Raw genomic sequence first — 15,000 nt, forward strand, 5'->3', positions numbered from 1 at the left:
GATGACGAGCGAACCCGCCACCTATTGGTTTTGATCTAATAAAAGCGCTCCTTCCGTTCCCGGTCGGAGCTCTATTTGCATGTATTAGCTCTAGAATTACCACAGTTATCCAAGTAAATGTGGGTACGATCTAAGGAACCATAACTGATTTAATGAGCCTTTCGCGGTTTCACCTTAATTTGGCTTGTACTGAGACATGCATGGCTTAATCTTTGAGACAAGCATATGACTACTGGCAGGATCAACCAGGGAACTGCGTGCTTATACGATCGGTCCACGAGATTGCCGGTATGGCCAAACCCGTTCGCCTCTCGTCATGTGGCACTAGCCATGTCGATTGACTTCGACTAGCGCCGCACATCAGTAAGTGCAAGTCCTCGACGAAACGACGTAACAGCCCCCAGTCAGCATGAGACTCAAGCTATATATACATCATCATCATCTCGGACAAAACACCGATCAAAAATGAGAAAGTTTCTAGAAACAATCCCTCGCCAAGGCGTCCATATATAATACGAACCCCCGGCTATCAACTAATTTCTTATACACATTCCATCTCGACCCTTCGCTATACATGTGAATATAACGACACGGTGATTCGAGATTCAACAATATTTGTCGCTCGGAACGAATTGAGTGGTTGCAAATTTTTTGTGAACATAACCCGCAACGGGCAGAGGATCACGATTTTAAGGTTGGTCGCTTAAAGGCCATTCGACTACAAAGAGACGAAGCGGACCGCGACCTCGCTGCATGAGGTTGACGAAAGCGACCCAAGATGCGAAAGCCGAAACCAACACACCTTGCCAGTACCCAAACGCCGAGGTCGGATTCGGGTCTACCACTTACCAACTGAATATCATCCTAAAAAGAACTCCAAACAGTCTAGGACAGGACCCATTCTCCACCCCTTCTATATATGTCAGGAGAACCCCGGATTCCCCTCCAGACACGATTTAGCAAACTTTTCCCGATCGATCCGACCCACCGAGGCCGTTTCGACCGTTCGCCGCGCCTACTAGAGCTGATTTCTTCGGACTCCGATCAGAAAATCCGCCGATGCATGTCGTTAACACCTAGTCCGCCTCGTCCGATCGATCGAGGCCGTTTCGACCGTTCGCCGCGCCTACTAGAGCTGATTTCTTCGGACTCCGATCAGAAAATCCGCCGATGCATGTCGTTAACACCTAGTCCGCCTCGTCCGATCGATCTAGGCCGTCTCGAACCACCCATCGCGCATCGAAAGTCGCATCTCTCGAACTCCGATCCGGAAATCGGCCGATGCATCACGTTAACTATTTCTTATATATCTAATATAATATACATGGAGACGGTAAGAATTCTTTTAATCGAAGATATACATATACTTCTCATCAATATCCAAAAGCTTATCGAAAAATAAATTACTCAACTTTTACGTGAAGAATCGTTCACCCAAACCTTATCCCCTATATATGTCAGGAGAACCCAAGGTTCCCCTCCAGACACGATTTAGCAAACTTTTCCCGATCGATCCGACCCACCGAGGCCGTCTCGACCGTCCGCTGCGCCTACTAGGGCCGATTTCTTCGGACTCCGATCAGAAAATATACCGATGCATGTCGTTAACACCTAGTCCGCCTCGTCCGATCTATCTAAACAGTCTCGACGCACCCAACACTCTTTCAAAGTCGGATTACTCGGACTCAATCTGAAAATGGACCGATGCATGACGTCAACACTTAGCCCGCCTCGTCTGATCTATCTAAGCCATCTCGACCCACCCAACACGCCTTCCAAGTCGGATCACTCGGACTTCGATCTGAAAATCTCCGGACTCATTTTTATGAATATCCCCAGTCAGTAAGAACGTTATTTCGCCAATATATACCAACAATAAACCATATTCCAATAGCTGAACCAAAAATATAATTCCCGATCCAAACGTTCTGCATCGCCCAACGCGACCACCTTCCCTATATATGTCAGGAGAGCACAGGGTTCCCCTCCAGACAACACTTACGCTCTATCCCCGACTCTCGGTCGATCGATAGGCCAGGTCAGCGGTGTCTGTTTCGGCCGAAGCTCGGACTTTGGTCAAAATGTTCCGATACAAAATTTGAACCAAGATAGATACAGATATGATTCCTTCTTAAATATACGTTGATTATCGAACAGAATATGGTAAATATTTTGCGATGACCGAGGATTTCATGAATTTTTTTTTTTTTTCGAAAAAATTTTCTATTATCGGAATTTCCTCAAATTTCATTTGGTTGCCTCCTAATGCTTATTAAAAATGATAATCAACAATCAGAATCATTATTTATCATTTATTTCAATTTTTATAATGAAAAACGTTCACGTCCTTTCGCGCCTCTCGATCGTCGTTTACGTGATGCATCGGTCAGCCCTAGTTTACGTGGTGCATCGGTAAGATCGAGTTCACGTTCTGCATCGGTCTGCCCGAGTTTACGTGGTGCATCGGTAAGATCGAGATTACGTGGTGCATCGGTAAGATCGAGTTCACGTTCTGCATCGGTCTGCCTGAGTTTACGTGGTGCATCGGTATGATCGAGTTTACGTTCTGCATCGGTGTGATCTAGTTTACGTTGTGCATCGGTAAGATCGAGATTACGTGAAGCATCGGTATGATCGAGTTTACGTTCTGCATCGGTCTGGACTCTGAGATATATTTTCGACGTGAAAATGTTCCGATACAACTTTTGAACCAGGATAGTTAGAGAGATGATTTTTTCTGGGATGTACGTTGATTGGGGAATGGATTGTGGAAAATAACTTGCCATGACCGAGGTGTTCTCGAATTTTTTTTTTTTTTCGAAAAATATTTTCTGATTTTGGATTTCACTCAAATTTGATTTCGTTGCCTTCTAATGTGTTCTAAAAGAGTAAATCAGTAATCAGAATCGAAAAATATTTTTCGGATTTTTTTTTTTTTGAAAAAAAATTTTCTGATTTTGGAATTTCCTCAAATTTGATTTGGTTGCCTTCTAATGTGTTTTTAAAGCGTAAATCAGTAATCAGAATCAATATTCATTGTCGACTTTAATTTTTATAAGGAAAAATGTTCACGTCCTTAAACGCCTCCCCATCATTAGCCCGAGTCCAAGTCGATGTCAGTCCCGAGCGGACGGTGTCAGATACTACCTATCGCCCCGGTCTGGACTTGGCGAGGTATTTCGACGTGAAATGTTCCGATACAACTTTTGAACCAGGATAGTTAGAGAGATGATTTCTTCTATGTTGTACGTTGATTGTGGAATGGATTGTGGGAAATAACTTGCCATGACCCAGGTGTTCTTGAATTTTTTTTTTTTTCGAAAAAAATTTTCTGATCTTGAAATTTCCTCAAATCTGATTGCGTTGCCTTCTAATGTGTACTAAAAGAGTAAATCAGTAATCAGAATCAATATTCATTGTCGACTTTAATTTTTATAAGGAAAAATGTTCACGTCCTTAAACGCCTCTCCATCGTTACCCCGACTCCAAGACGATGTTAGACCGGAGCGGACGGTGTCAGATGCGACCGATCTCCCCGGTCTGGACTTAGCGAGATATTCCGACGTGAAATGTTCCGATACAAAAATTTAACTGTGATAGTTAGAGAGATGGTTCCTTTTGTGATGTACGTTGATTGTGTAATAGAATATGGAAATAAACTTGAGATGACCGAGGTCTTCTGGGATTTTTTTTTTTTTTCGAAAAATATTTTTCGATTTCGGAAATCCCTCAAATTTCATTGAGATATGTCCTAATGTGTTCTTAAAACTTAAATCAACAATCAGAATTAATATCCAAAAGTTATTTCATTTTTTATAAGGAAAAACGTTCACGTCCTTTCCGCTCCCAAAAAGTGAGATATCATAGAAAATATCGCTATATTTGTTGTTTACGGCCATACCACGCTGAAATTGCCAGTTCTCGTCAGAACACTGAAGCCAAGCAGCGTCGGGCGCGGTTAGTACTTGGATGGGTGACCGCTTGGGAACACCGCGTGCTGTAAGCTTTTTTTTTACGTTCTGCATCGGTCTGCCGAGATAACGTGGTGCATCGGTAAGATCGAGTTTACGTTCTGCATCGGTGTGATCTAGTTTACGTTGTGCATCGGTAAGATCGAGATTACGTGAAGCATCGGTATGATCGAGTTTACGTTCTGCATCGGTCTGGACTCTGAGATATATTTTCGACGTGAAAATGTTCCGATACAACTTTTGAACCAGGATAGTTAGAGAGATGATTTTTTCTGGGATGTACGTTGATTGGGGAATGGATTGTGGAAAATAACTTGCCATGACCGAGGTGTTCTCGAATTTTTTTTTTTTTCGAAAAATATTTTCTGATTTTGGATTTCACTCAAATTTGATTTCGTTGCCTTCTAATGTGTTCTAAAAGAGTAAATCAGTAATCAGAATCGAAAAATATTTTTCGGATTTTTTTTTTTTTGAAAAAAAATTTTCTGATTTTGGAATTTCCTCAAATTTGATTTGGTTGCCTTCTAATGTGTTTTTAAAGCGTAAATCAGTAATCAGAATCAATATTCATTGTCGACTTTAATTTTTATAAGGAAAAATGTTCACGTCCTTAAACGCCTCCCCATCATTAGCCCGAGTCCAAGTCGATGTCAGTCCCGAGCGGACGGTGTCAGATACTACCTATCGCCCCGGTCTGGACTTGGCGAGGTATTTCGACGTGAAATGTTCCGATACAACTTTTGAACCAGGATAGTTAGAGAGATGATTTCTTCTATGTTGTACGTTGATTGTGGAATGGATTGTGGGAAATAACTTGCCATGACCCAGGTGTTCTTGAATTTTTTTTTTTTTCGAAAAAAATTTTCTGATCTTGAAATTTCCTCAAATCTGATTGCGTTGCCTTCTAATGTGTACTAAAAGAGTAAATCAGTAATCAGAATCAATATTCATTGTCGACTTTAATTTTTATAAGGAAAAATGTTCACGTCCTTAAACGCCTCTCCATCGTTACCCCGACTCCAAGACGATGTTAGACCGGAGCGGACGGTGTCAAATGCGACCGATCTCCCCGGTCTGGACTTAGCGAGATATTCCGACGTGAAATGTTCCGATACAAAAATTTAACTGTGATAGTTAGAGAGATGGTTCCTTTTGTGATGTACGTTGATTGTGTAATAGAATATGGAAATAAACTTGAGATGACCGAGGTCTTCTGGGATTTTTTTTTTTTTTCGAAAAATATTTTTCGATTTCGGAAATCCCTCAAATTTCATTGAGATATGTCCTAATGTGTTCTTAAAACTTAAATCAACAATCAGAATTAATATCCAAAAGTTATTTCATTTTTTATAAGGAAAAACGTTCACGTCCTTTCCGCTCCCAAAAAGTGAGATATCATAGAAAATATCGCTATATTTGTTGTTTACGGCCATACCACGCTGAAATTGCCAGTTCTCGTCAGAACACTGAGCTGAGAGGTTATACCCAAAATCGCTCCGTAGAGATAGTTGTGGAATTTGTGAACGTTAAAACTGACCTGTGAAAGTGACCGTTGTGTTAGACCAGACGGCGCCAAGCCGCATTCCAGAGCCAAGAATAGACTGAGTGAGTGACGAAATTTTACCTGCTCGGGTCCGAAAGGCCCTGAAACGGCCGAGTTTCGCGTGAAACCGACCGCTTTTGAATTCCTTTTTGAAAGGAATTTCAAAAATTTTATCAGAACTTTATTAAAATGATGGACGACCAGGAAATGAAACTCCCTTCAGATTCATCTGATAATGAAACTGACCCCCCGAGAGTCGCAAAAAAGAGAAGTCGAGTTGGAGATGTGGAAAACCCAAACTTCACGCATCCAACAACATCTATCAGGAAAAGGAAGGACAAAAAGACAATCCCTGTAGAAATCAAAAATAAATTTAACTACCTCAATCCAAATGAGGTAGAAGTCAATGCAGCAGTCAATGAAATTAGAAAAAATCAACGGAAACCCCCGCCAATAGTGGTCAACGGCGTTTTCAAAAAACACAATAAAACGGTGGCCGACATAACGAAAGTTATAAATGGCAAATTTTATATTAAATACAGTGCCATGAACTCCACCGTCTACACCGAGACGGTAGAAGACAGAAAGAAACTAGAAAAATATTTTGATGAAAACGACGTGAAATACCACACTTACACCCCAAGGGAAGAAAAAACCCATGCTTTTACGCTGAGGGGACTGGATTCTGATCCAGACCTGGAAGAGATTAAAACTGAACTCCAGGAACTAGGAATTCCGGTTGTGGAAATCCACAAACTAAAAGCAACGAAATCACCGGCGTACATGGTCGTCACCGGAAATACGATAACGCTCCGGAAAATACAGAAGGAAGTCCGCGTTATTAATTATACAGCCGTTCGGTGGAACAAGTACTACACAAAAAGGGAAGTAATCCAATGTCACAACTGCCAGATGTGGGGACATGCCACGGCCAACTGCCATAGGACCCCAAACTGCCTCAAGTGCGCGGAAAATCACGCGACTCGCGAGTGCCCAAAATCAATGAATACGCCGGCAAAGTGCGCGAACTGTTTCGGGAGTCACCCCGCAAACAGTACCGAGTGCGCGATTTACGTGAACATCTGCAACCGCAGGGCGAGGAACGCCAAAACCGCCGCCCCTGCCGCCCCCAAAGTTTACCGCGAAGCTCCAATCCCGGCCGTGAATGTCTGGGAAGAAAGGAGAAAGGCCCAAGAGGCCAAACAAAAACCGGTAAGTGGCATGGCCAACCCCCAAACCACCCCCAAAACCCCAACTTCCCCCCCAACAAACAAAACTCATGACACAAATAACACAAATAACTTCCAAAACGCGTTTTACGAGCTGAAAAGCGAGTTCAACAGACTTAATCAATACGTGGACATACGACAACTACTGACAGACGTCAAAAGACTCAACCAGCAGCTGCAAAATGCAAGCCCCGCCGAAAGAAAGTACGTCATACTGGAATTCTTCCTCAATTTAAATGACTAAGTCATTAAAAATCGCGACTTGGAACGCGAATGGAGTCTCCCAAAAATTCCTGGAGATCTCCAATTTTCTAAATTACAACCAAATAGACATACTGACTATCAACGAGACAAAACTGAAAAACAACCACAAATTTTTCATTAAAGGATACCAGACATATAGGCAAGACAGACAAGACAACTCTGGATTCGGTGGAATCGCTATACTAGTAAAGAATATTATCGCATCCACCATTTTGCCTACCATCAACTGCACAATAGAGAACGCTAGCGTCCAGATTGATGGCAACTTAATCATAACGGCGGTGTATAATAGCCCCAGTCGCAAATTCAGTACCAACTGTCTAAGATTCCTATTTTCTAGGAAAAATAAAGTAATAGTTCTAGGCGATCTAAATGCTAAACACGAAGAATGGAACTGCAACTGCAGAAACACCAATGGAAATCGTCTATTCAGTTTCCTTGAAGCTAATGATGACGTAATTTTGAACATCCCTAACGGACACACTCATTTTCCAGACAATGGAAAAGCTCCGAGTACTATCGATTTAATACTCACTAAGAATATTAACTTGAATAGTATCCCGGACGCGAGTTGTCAGTTAGGGTCCGATCATAATCCAGTGATCTTCTCGGTCAATTACAGCAGCGAAAGAAACCCAACAAAATTAGTGTACGACTATTCGAACGCTGATTGGGCAAAATTTCGTACAATATTAGATAGTAAAATAACTATCAACAATAAAATCGAAACTGCTTCCGACATCGAACGGGAAATTGAAAAGTTTACGAAGGCCCTCAAGTACGCCCGCGATAAAACAATTTCCAAAAAACCGAGAGCTGAAGTAGCAGAAAAACTACCAGCCCATATTATCGACTTGATCAAGTTCAGGAATAAAATCAGAAAAAGGTGGCAATCCCACCAAAGACAAGTCGATAAAACACTCTTAAACTCATACACCCGCGAAATCCGAAACCACATAAAAATTTTCCAGAACGAAAGATGGGAACAGAAAATCTCCAGGCTAAATTCTAATAACAAAGATCTCTGGAAAACAGTCAAATCCAGTATTCAAAAATTCTCCCAAGTTCCCATCTTGGTCCAAAATTCCGCGAATTACATCACCGATAAAGAAAAAGCGGACGTACTTGCGGAAAACTTCGAAACCGCTCACCACATATCCCAGACCGATAGTCCAGAACAAGCAGACATACGGAAAAGAGTGGAAGACTTTATAAATTCGAAGCGCTTCGTAAAGCCCGAAAATCATCTATTAACAAATCCATCGGAAATACGGGACGAAATTAAAAAGCTTCCACTAAACAAAGCGCCAGGAAAGGACGAAGTGGACAATAGACTGATCCGGAACCTATCCAGAAAGGCCATAGTTCAACTGAACTACATCATAAACGCTGTATTCAAATTTCAACACTGGCCTAGCTGTTGGAAAACAGCAGTAGTAACCCCTATCCCCAAAGCCGGGAAAGTCACAACTTCTCCCGGCAACTACCGTCCGATCAGTCTACTGTCTAACCTCAGCAAGCTGACCGAGAAAATCCTGTTAGGAAAAATAAAACATGTAATGAAAAACAATAAAATTCGCGATGACCATCAATTTGGCTTCAAGGAAAAACACAGCTCGACACAGCAAATCTGCCGAATCGTAGTCGACGTAATAAATAGTTTCAATAATAAAAACCACACGGTCATGCTCCTCCTCGACATCGAAAAGGCGTTCGACAAAGTTTGGATAGAGGGGCTGACCTACAAATTAATAAAACTTAAATTCCCGAAATTCCTCATAAAGACCATTTACTCATATCTCAATAACAGAAAATTCATAGTACGCGTAGGGAATGAAACATCCGCGCCCAAAAATATAAAAGCAGGAATTGTGCAGGGATCAGTCCTTGGACCTAGATTATTCAATATCTACGTCCAGGATATCCCGAAACATAACAAAACAAAAATCGCCCTCTTCGCGGATGACACGGCCATATATGCCCACTCATCCAGCGCTGAAGACGCCAATCGCGAGCTGAAAAACCATCTCGAAGTACTTATCAATTACTTCGACAGATGGAAAATAAAACTGAATGAGACCAAAGCAGAGCAGATCGTGTTTAGCAGAAGACGGAATGAAAAAGTAATCTTAGACAAATTAAAAATCAATAATACGGAAATTGCTCCAAAAAGCTCCGTTAAGTACCTGGGCATTGAATTGGACGAAAGGCTAAATTTCCACCGCCATATCAAAGCACAAATCCATAAAGGATACGCCATCAAAAAGATACTGCATCCTCTATTGTGCAGTAAAAGTATGCTGAATGAAAAAAACAAATTGCTCATTTACAAAACATACATCCGGCCAGTAGTCACATACGCTGCGCCGGCATTTTGTCACCTTAGGCCCTTTCCAATAAGGCCCATTCAAAACCTTCAAAACAAAATCCTAAGATTGGCCTTGAGCAAGCCGTATTACACTAGGATATCCAAACTACATGAACTCGCGGATATTCCAACCATCCGCGAGTACCTAAACAAAGTATCTAGCGATTTCTACGAATTCCAGTGTAAATCCAACGCACTGACAAGACAAATTACGAAAACGCGACTCCACGCATCCCCTCACCCCCTCCCGTACCAATTCCTTCCCATATTCCTTAAACCTCCCTAAAAACCCACCCCAAACACCCAAAAACCCCTATGAAAACCGCCATCTTCCAAGACCGGCCATGTCACATACCGACATTTTGAAAAATATGTCTTGACGACGAATCACAACGAAAGGTAGCGGCAGCCAATGCAAATGGCGTATCCATCGCCCTGTTATCGTAACAACCAATCGGTCCTACGGGTACTAGACCCAACAGCGACACGAACGGTGCTACGAGAAATGGGGACTGGCCACGACTAGCAAATGGCGGCCGTTAGCTGAATTGAGAATCGCCGTTTAGCATAACGGGAACCCCTTCCCAGACATGTATATAAAATTGTATATAAAAAATTTGTAAATGTCAAAACTGTACATAACTGTATATATATCCCCAACCCACCCCCCATCCCTCCCCAAATTACTTATATCAGGTTTTTTATTCCTAAATTTTTCCTGAAAATCCCCTATTATAATAAAATAAATAAATATACGATATCAAACAAAAATTCCCAAACACCCTGAAATTACTTAAAAATTTTTTATTATATGTATATGAAATGTAACTGATAATACCAGAATTATCTGGTAGGAACTGTATATAAACCCTTATTGTTGATTAACATGGCCTATATAGGCACATATCTGTAACTATCACAAAGACAAATAAAGACCATTTGAAATTGAAAATTGAAATTGAACACTGAAGCCAAGCAGCGTCGGGCGCGGTTAGTACTTGGATGGGTGACCGCTTGGGAACACCGCGTGCTGTAAGCTTTTTTTTTACGTTCTGCATCGGTCTGCCGAGATAACGTGGTGCATCGGTATGATCGAGTTTACGTTCTGCATCGGTAAGATCGAGATTACGTGATGCATCGGTAAGATTGAGATTACGTGGTGCATCGGTAAGATCGAGTTTACGTGGTGCATCGGTAAGATCCAATTCACGTTCTGCATCGGTAAGATCCAGTTCACGTGGTGCATCGGTAAGATCGAGATTACGTGGTGCATCGGTAAGATCGAGTTTACGTGGTGCATCGGTAAGATCCAATTCACGTTCTGCATCGGTAAGATCCAGTTCACGTGGTGCATCGGTAAGATTGAGATTACGTGGTGCATCGGTAAGATCGAGTTTACGTGGTGCATCGGTAAGATCCAATTCACGTTCTGCATCGGTAAGATCCAGTTCACGTGGTGCATCGGTAAGATTGAGATTACGTGGTGCATCGGTAAGATCGAGTTTACGTGGTGCATCGGTAAGATCCAATTCACGTTCTGCATCGGTAAGATCCAGTTCACGTGGTGCATCGGTAAGATCGAGATTACGTGGTGCATCGGTAAGATCGAGTTTACGTGGTGCATCGGTAAGATCCAATTCACGTTCTGCATCGGTAAGATCCAGTTCACGTGGTGCATCGGTAAGATTGAGATTACGTGGTGCATCGGTAAGATCGAGTTTACGTGGTGCATCGGTAAGATCCAATTCACGTTCTGCATCGGTAAGATCCACTTTACGTGGTGCATCGGTCTGCCCTAGTTTACGTGGTGCATCGGTCTGGACTCTGAGATATATTTTCGACGTGAAAATGTTCCGATACAACTTTTGAACCAGGATAGTTAGAGAGATGATTTTTTCTGGGATGTACGTGGATCGGGGAATGGATTGTGGGAAATAACTTGCCATGACCGAGGTGTCCTCGAATTTTTTTTTTTTTCGAAAAAAATTTTCTGATTGTGGAATTTTCTCAAATTTGATTTGGTTGCCTCCTAATGTGTTCTAAAAGAGTAAATCAGTAATCGGAATCGAAAAATATTTTTCGGATTTTTTTTTTTTTCGAAAAAAATTTTCTGATCGTGGAATTTCCTCAAATTCGATTTGGTTGCCTTCTAATGTGTTTTTAAAGCGTAAATCAGTAATCAGAATCAATATTCATTGTCGACTTTAATTTTTATAAGGAAAAATGTTCACGTCCTTAAACGCCTCCCCATCATCAGCCCGAGTCCAAGTCGATGTCAGTCCCGAGCGGACGGTGTCAGATACTACCTATCGCCGAGGTCTGGACTTGGCGAGATATTACGACGTGAAATGTTCCGATACAACTTTTGAACCAGGATAGTTAGAGAGATGATTTCTTCTATGTTGTACGTTGATTGTGGAATGAAATACGGAAAATAACTCGCCATGACCGAGGTGATTACGATTTTTTTTTTTTTTCGAAAAAAATTTTCTGATCGTGGAATTTTCTCAAATTTGATTTGGTTGCCTCCTTATATGTTCTAGTAGCGATAATCAACAATCAGAATCAAAATCCATGGTCGGGTTTGATTTTTATAAGGAAAAATGTTCACGTCCTTTTTTACAACCCCGACTCATTGACGATGTTAGAACCGAGCCGGCGGTGTCAGATACGACCGATCGCCCCGGTCCCGATCGTCATTTACGTTGTGCATCGGTCTGCCCGAGATTACGTGGTGCATCGGTATGATCGAGTTTACGTGGTGCATCGGTAAGATCCAATTCACGTTCTGCATCGGTAAGATCCAATTCACGTTCTGCATCGGTAAGATCCAGTTCACGTGGTGCATCGGTAAGATGGAGATTACGTGGTGCATCGGTAAGATCGAGATTACGTGGTGCATCGGTAAGATCTACTTTACGTTCTGCATCGGTCTGCCCTTGTTTACGTGGTGCATCGGTAAGATCGAGATTACGTGAAGCATCGGTATGATCGAGTTTACGTTCTGCATCGGTCTGCCCGATATTACGTGGTGCATCGGTCTGCCCTAGTTTACGTGGTGCATCGGTTTGGACTTAGAGATATATTTTCGACGTGAAAATGTTCCGATACAACTTTTGAACCAGGATAGTTAGAGAGATGATTTTTTCTGGGATGTACGTGGATCGGGGAATGGATTGTGGGAAATAACTTGCCATGACCGAGGTGTCCTCGAATTTTTTTTTTTTTCGAAAAAAATTTTCTGATTGTGGAATTTTCTCAAATTTGATTTGGTTGCCTCCTAATGTGTTCTAAAAGAGTAAATCAGTAATCGGAATCGAAAAATATTTTTCGGATTTTTTTTTTTTTCGAAAAAAATTTTCTGATCGTGGAATTTCCTCAAATTCGATTTGGTTGCCTTCTAATGTGTTTTTAAAGCGTAAATCAGTAATCAGAATCAATATTCATTGTCGACTTTAATTTTTATAAGGAAAAATGTTCACGTCCTTAAACGCCTCCCCATCATCAGCCCGAGTCCAAGTCGATGTCAGTCCCGAGCGGACGGTGTCAGATACTACCTATCGCCGAGGTCTGGACTTGGCGAGATATTACGACGTGAAATGTTCCGATACAACTTTTGAACCAGGATAGTTAGAGAGATGATTTCTTCTATGTTGTACGTTGATTGTGGAATGAAATACGGAAAATAACTCGCCATGACCGAGGTGATTACGATTTTTTTTTTTTTTCGAAAAAAATTTTCTGATCGTGGAATTTTCTCAAATTTGATTTGGTTGCCTCCTTATATGTTCTAGTAGCGATAATCAACAATCAGAATCAAAATCCATGGTCGGGTTTGATTTTTATAAGGAAAAATGTTCACGTCCTTTTTTACAACCCCGACTCATTGACGATGTTAGAACCGAGCCGGCGGTGTCAGATACGACCGATCGCCCCGGTCCCGATCGTCATTTACGTTGTGCATCGGTCTGCCCGAGATTACGTGGTGCATCGGTATGATCGAGTTTACGTGGTGCATCGGTAAGATCCAATTCACGTTCTGCATCGGTAAGATCCAATTCACGTTCTGCATCGGTAAGATCCAGTTCACGTGGTGCATCGGTAAGATGGAGATTACGTGGTGCATCGGTAAGATCGAGATTACGTGGTGCATCGGTAAGATCTACTTTACGTTCTGCATCGGTCTGCCCTTGTTTACGTGGTGCATCGGTAAGATCGAGATTACGTGAAGCATCGGTATGATCGAGTTTACGTTCTGCATCGGTCTGCCCGATATTACGTGGTGCATCGGTCTGCCCTAGTTTACGTGGTGCATCGGTTTGGACTTAGAGATATATTTTCGACGTGAAAATGTTCCGATACAACTTTTGAACCAGGATAGTTAGAGAGATGATTTTTTCTGGGATGTACGTGGATCGGGGAATGGATTGTGGGAAATAACTTGCCATGACCGAGGTGTCCTCGAATTTTTTTTTTTTTCGAAAAAAATTTTCTGATTGTGGAATTTTCTCAAATTTGATTTGGTTGCCTCCTAATGTGTTCTAAAAGAGTAAATCAGTAATCGGAATCGAAAAATATTTTTCGGATTTCTTTTTTTTTCGAAAAAAATTTTCTGATCGTGGAATTTCCTCAAATTCGATTTGGTTGCCTTCTAATGTGTTTTTAAAGCGTAAATCAGTAATCAGAATCAATATTCATTGTCGACTTTAATTTTTATAAGGAAAAATGTTCACGTCCTTAAACGCCTCCCCATCATCAGCCCGAGTCCAAGTCGATGTCAGTCCCGAGCGGACGGTGTCAGATACTACCTATCGCCGAGGTCTGGACTTGGCGAGATATTACGACGTGAAATGTTCCGATACAACTTTTGAACCAGGATAGTTAGAGAGATGATTTCTTCTATGTTGTACGTTGATTGTGGAATGAAATACGTAAAATAACTCGCCATGACCGAGGTGATTACGATTTTTTTTTTTTTTCGAAAAAAATTTTCTGATCGTGGAATTTTCTCAAATTTGATTTGGTTGCCTCCTTATATGTTCTAGTAGCGATAATCAACAATCAGAATCAAAATCCATGGTCGGGTTTGATTTTTATAAGGAAAAATGTTCACGTCCTTTTTTACAACCCCGACTCATTGACGATGTTAGAACCGAGCCGGCGGTGTCAGATACGACCGATCGCCCCGGTCCCGATCGTCATTTACGTTGTGCATCGGTCTGCCCGAGATTACGTGGTGCATCGGTCTGGACTTAGAGATATATTTTCGACGTGAAAATGTTCCGATACAACTTTTGAACTAGGATAGTTAGAGAGATGATTTTTTCTGGGATGTACGTTGATTGGGGAATGGATTGTGGGAAATAACTTGCCATGACCGAGGTGTTCTCGAATTTTTTTTTTTTTTTCGAAAAAAATTTTCTGATTGTGGAATTTTCTCAAATTTGATTTGGTTGCCTCCTAATGTGTTCTAATAGCGATAATCAACAATCAGAATCAAAATCCATGGTCGGGTTTGATTTTTATAAGGAATAATGTTCACGTCCTTTTTCGCCTATGTTCTTTTTCGACGTGAAAAGTTCCGATACAACTTTTGAACCAGGATAGTTAGAGAGATGATTTTTT

The 15,000-nt window shown here is 41.5% G+C and overlaps 1 non-coding gene across 1 annotated transcript; it reads left to right on the top strand.

Moving 5' to 3' along the window:
• Window positions 1-3,887: 3,887 nt before the first annotated feature.
• Window positions 3,888-4,006, top strand: LOC123686829. Its single transcript, XR_006748585.1, has one exon. It is a non-coding gene; the product is annotated as a 5S ribosomal RNA (ribosomal RNA).
• The last annotated feature ends 10,994 nt before the right edge of the window (window positions 4,007-15,000 follow it).

Source organism: Harmonia axyridis, chromosome X (assembly GCF_914767665.1).
Source record: "Harmonia axyridis chromosome X, icHarAxyr1.1, whole genome shotgun sequence".
NCBI classification, from domain to species: domain Eukaryota; kingdom Metazoa; phylum Arthropoda; class Insecta; order Coleoptera; family Coccinellidae; genus Harmonia; species Harmonia axyridis.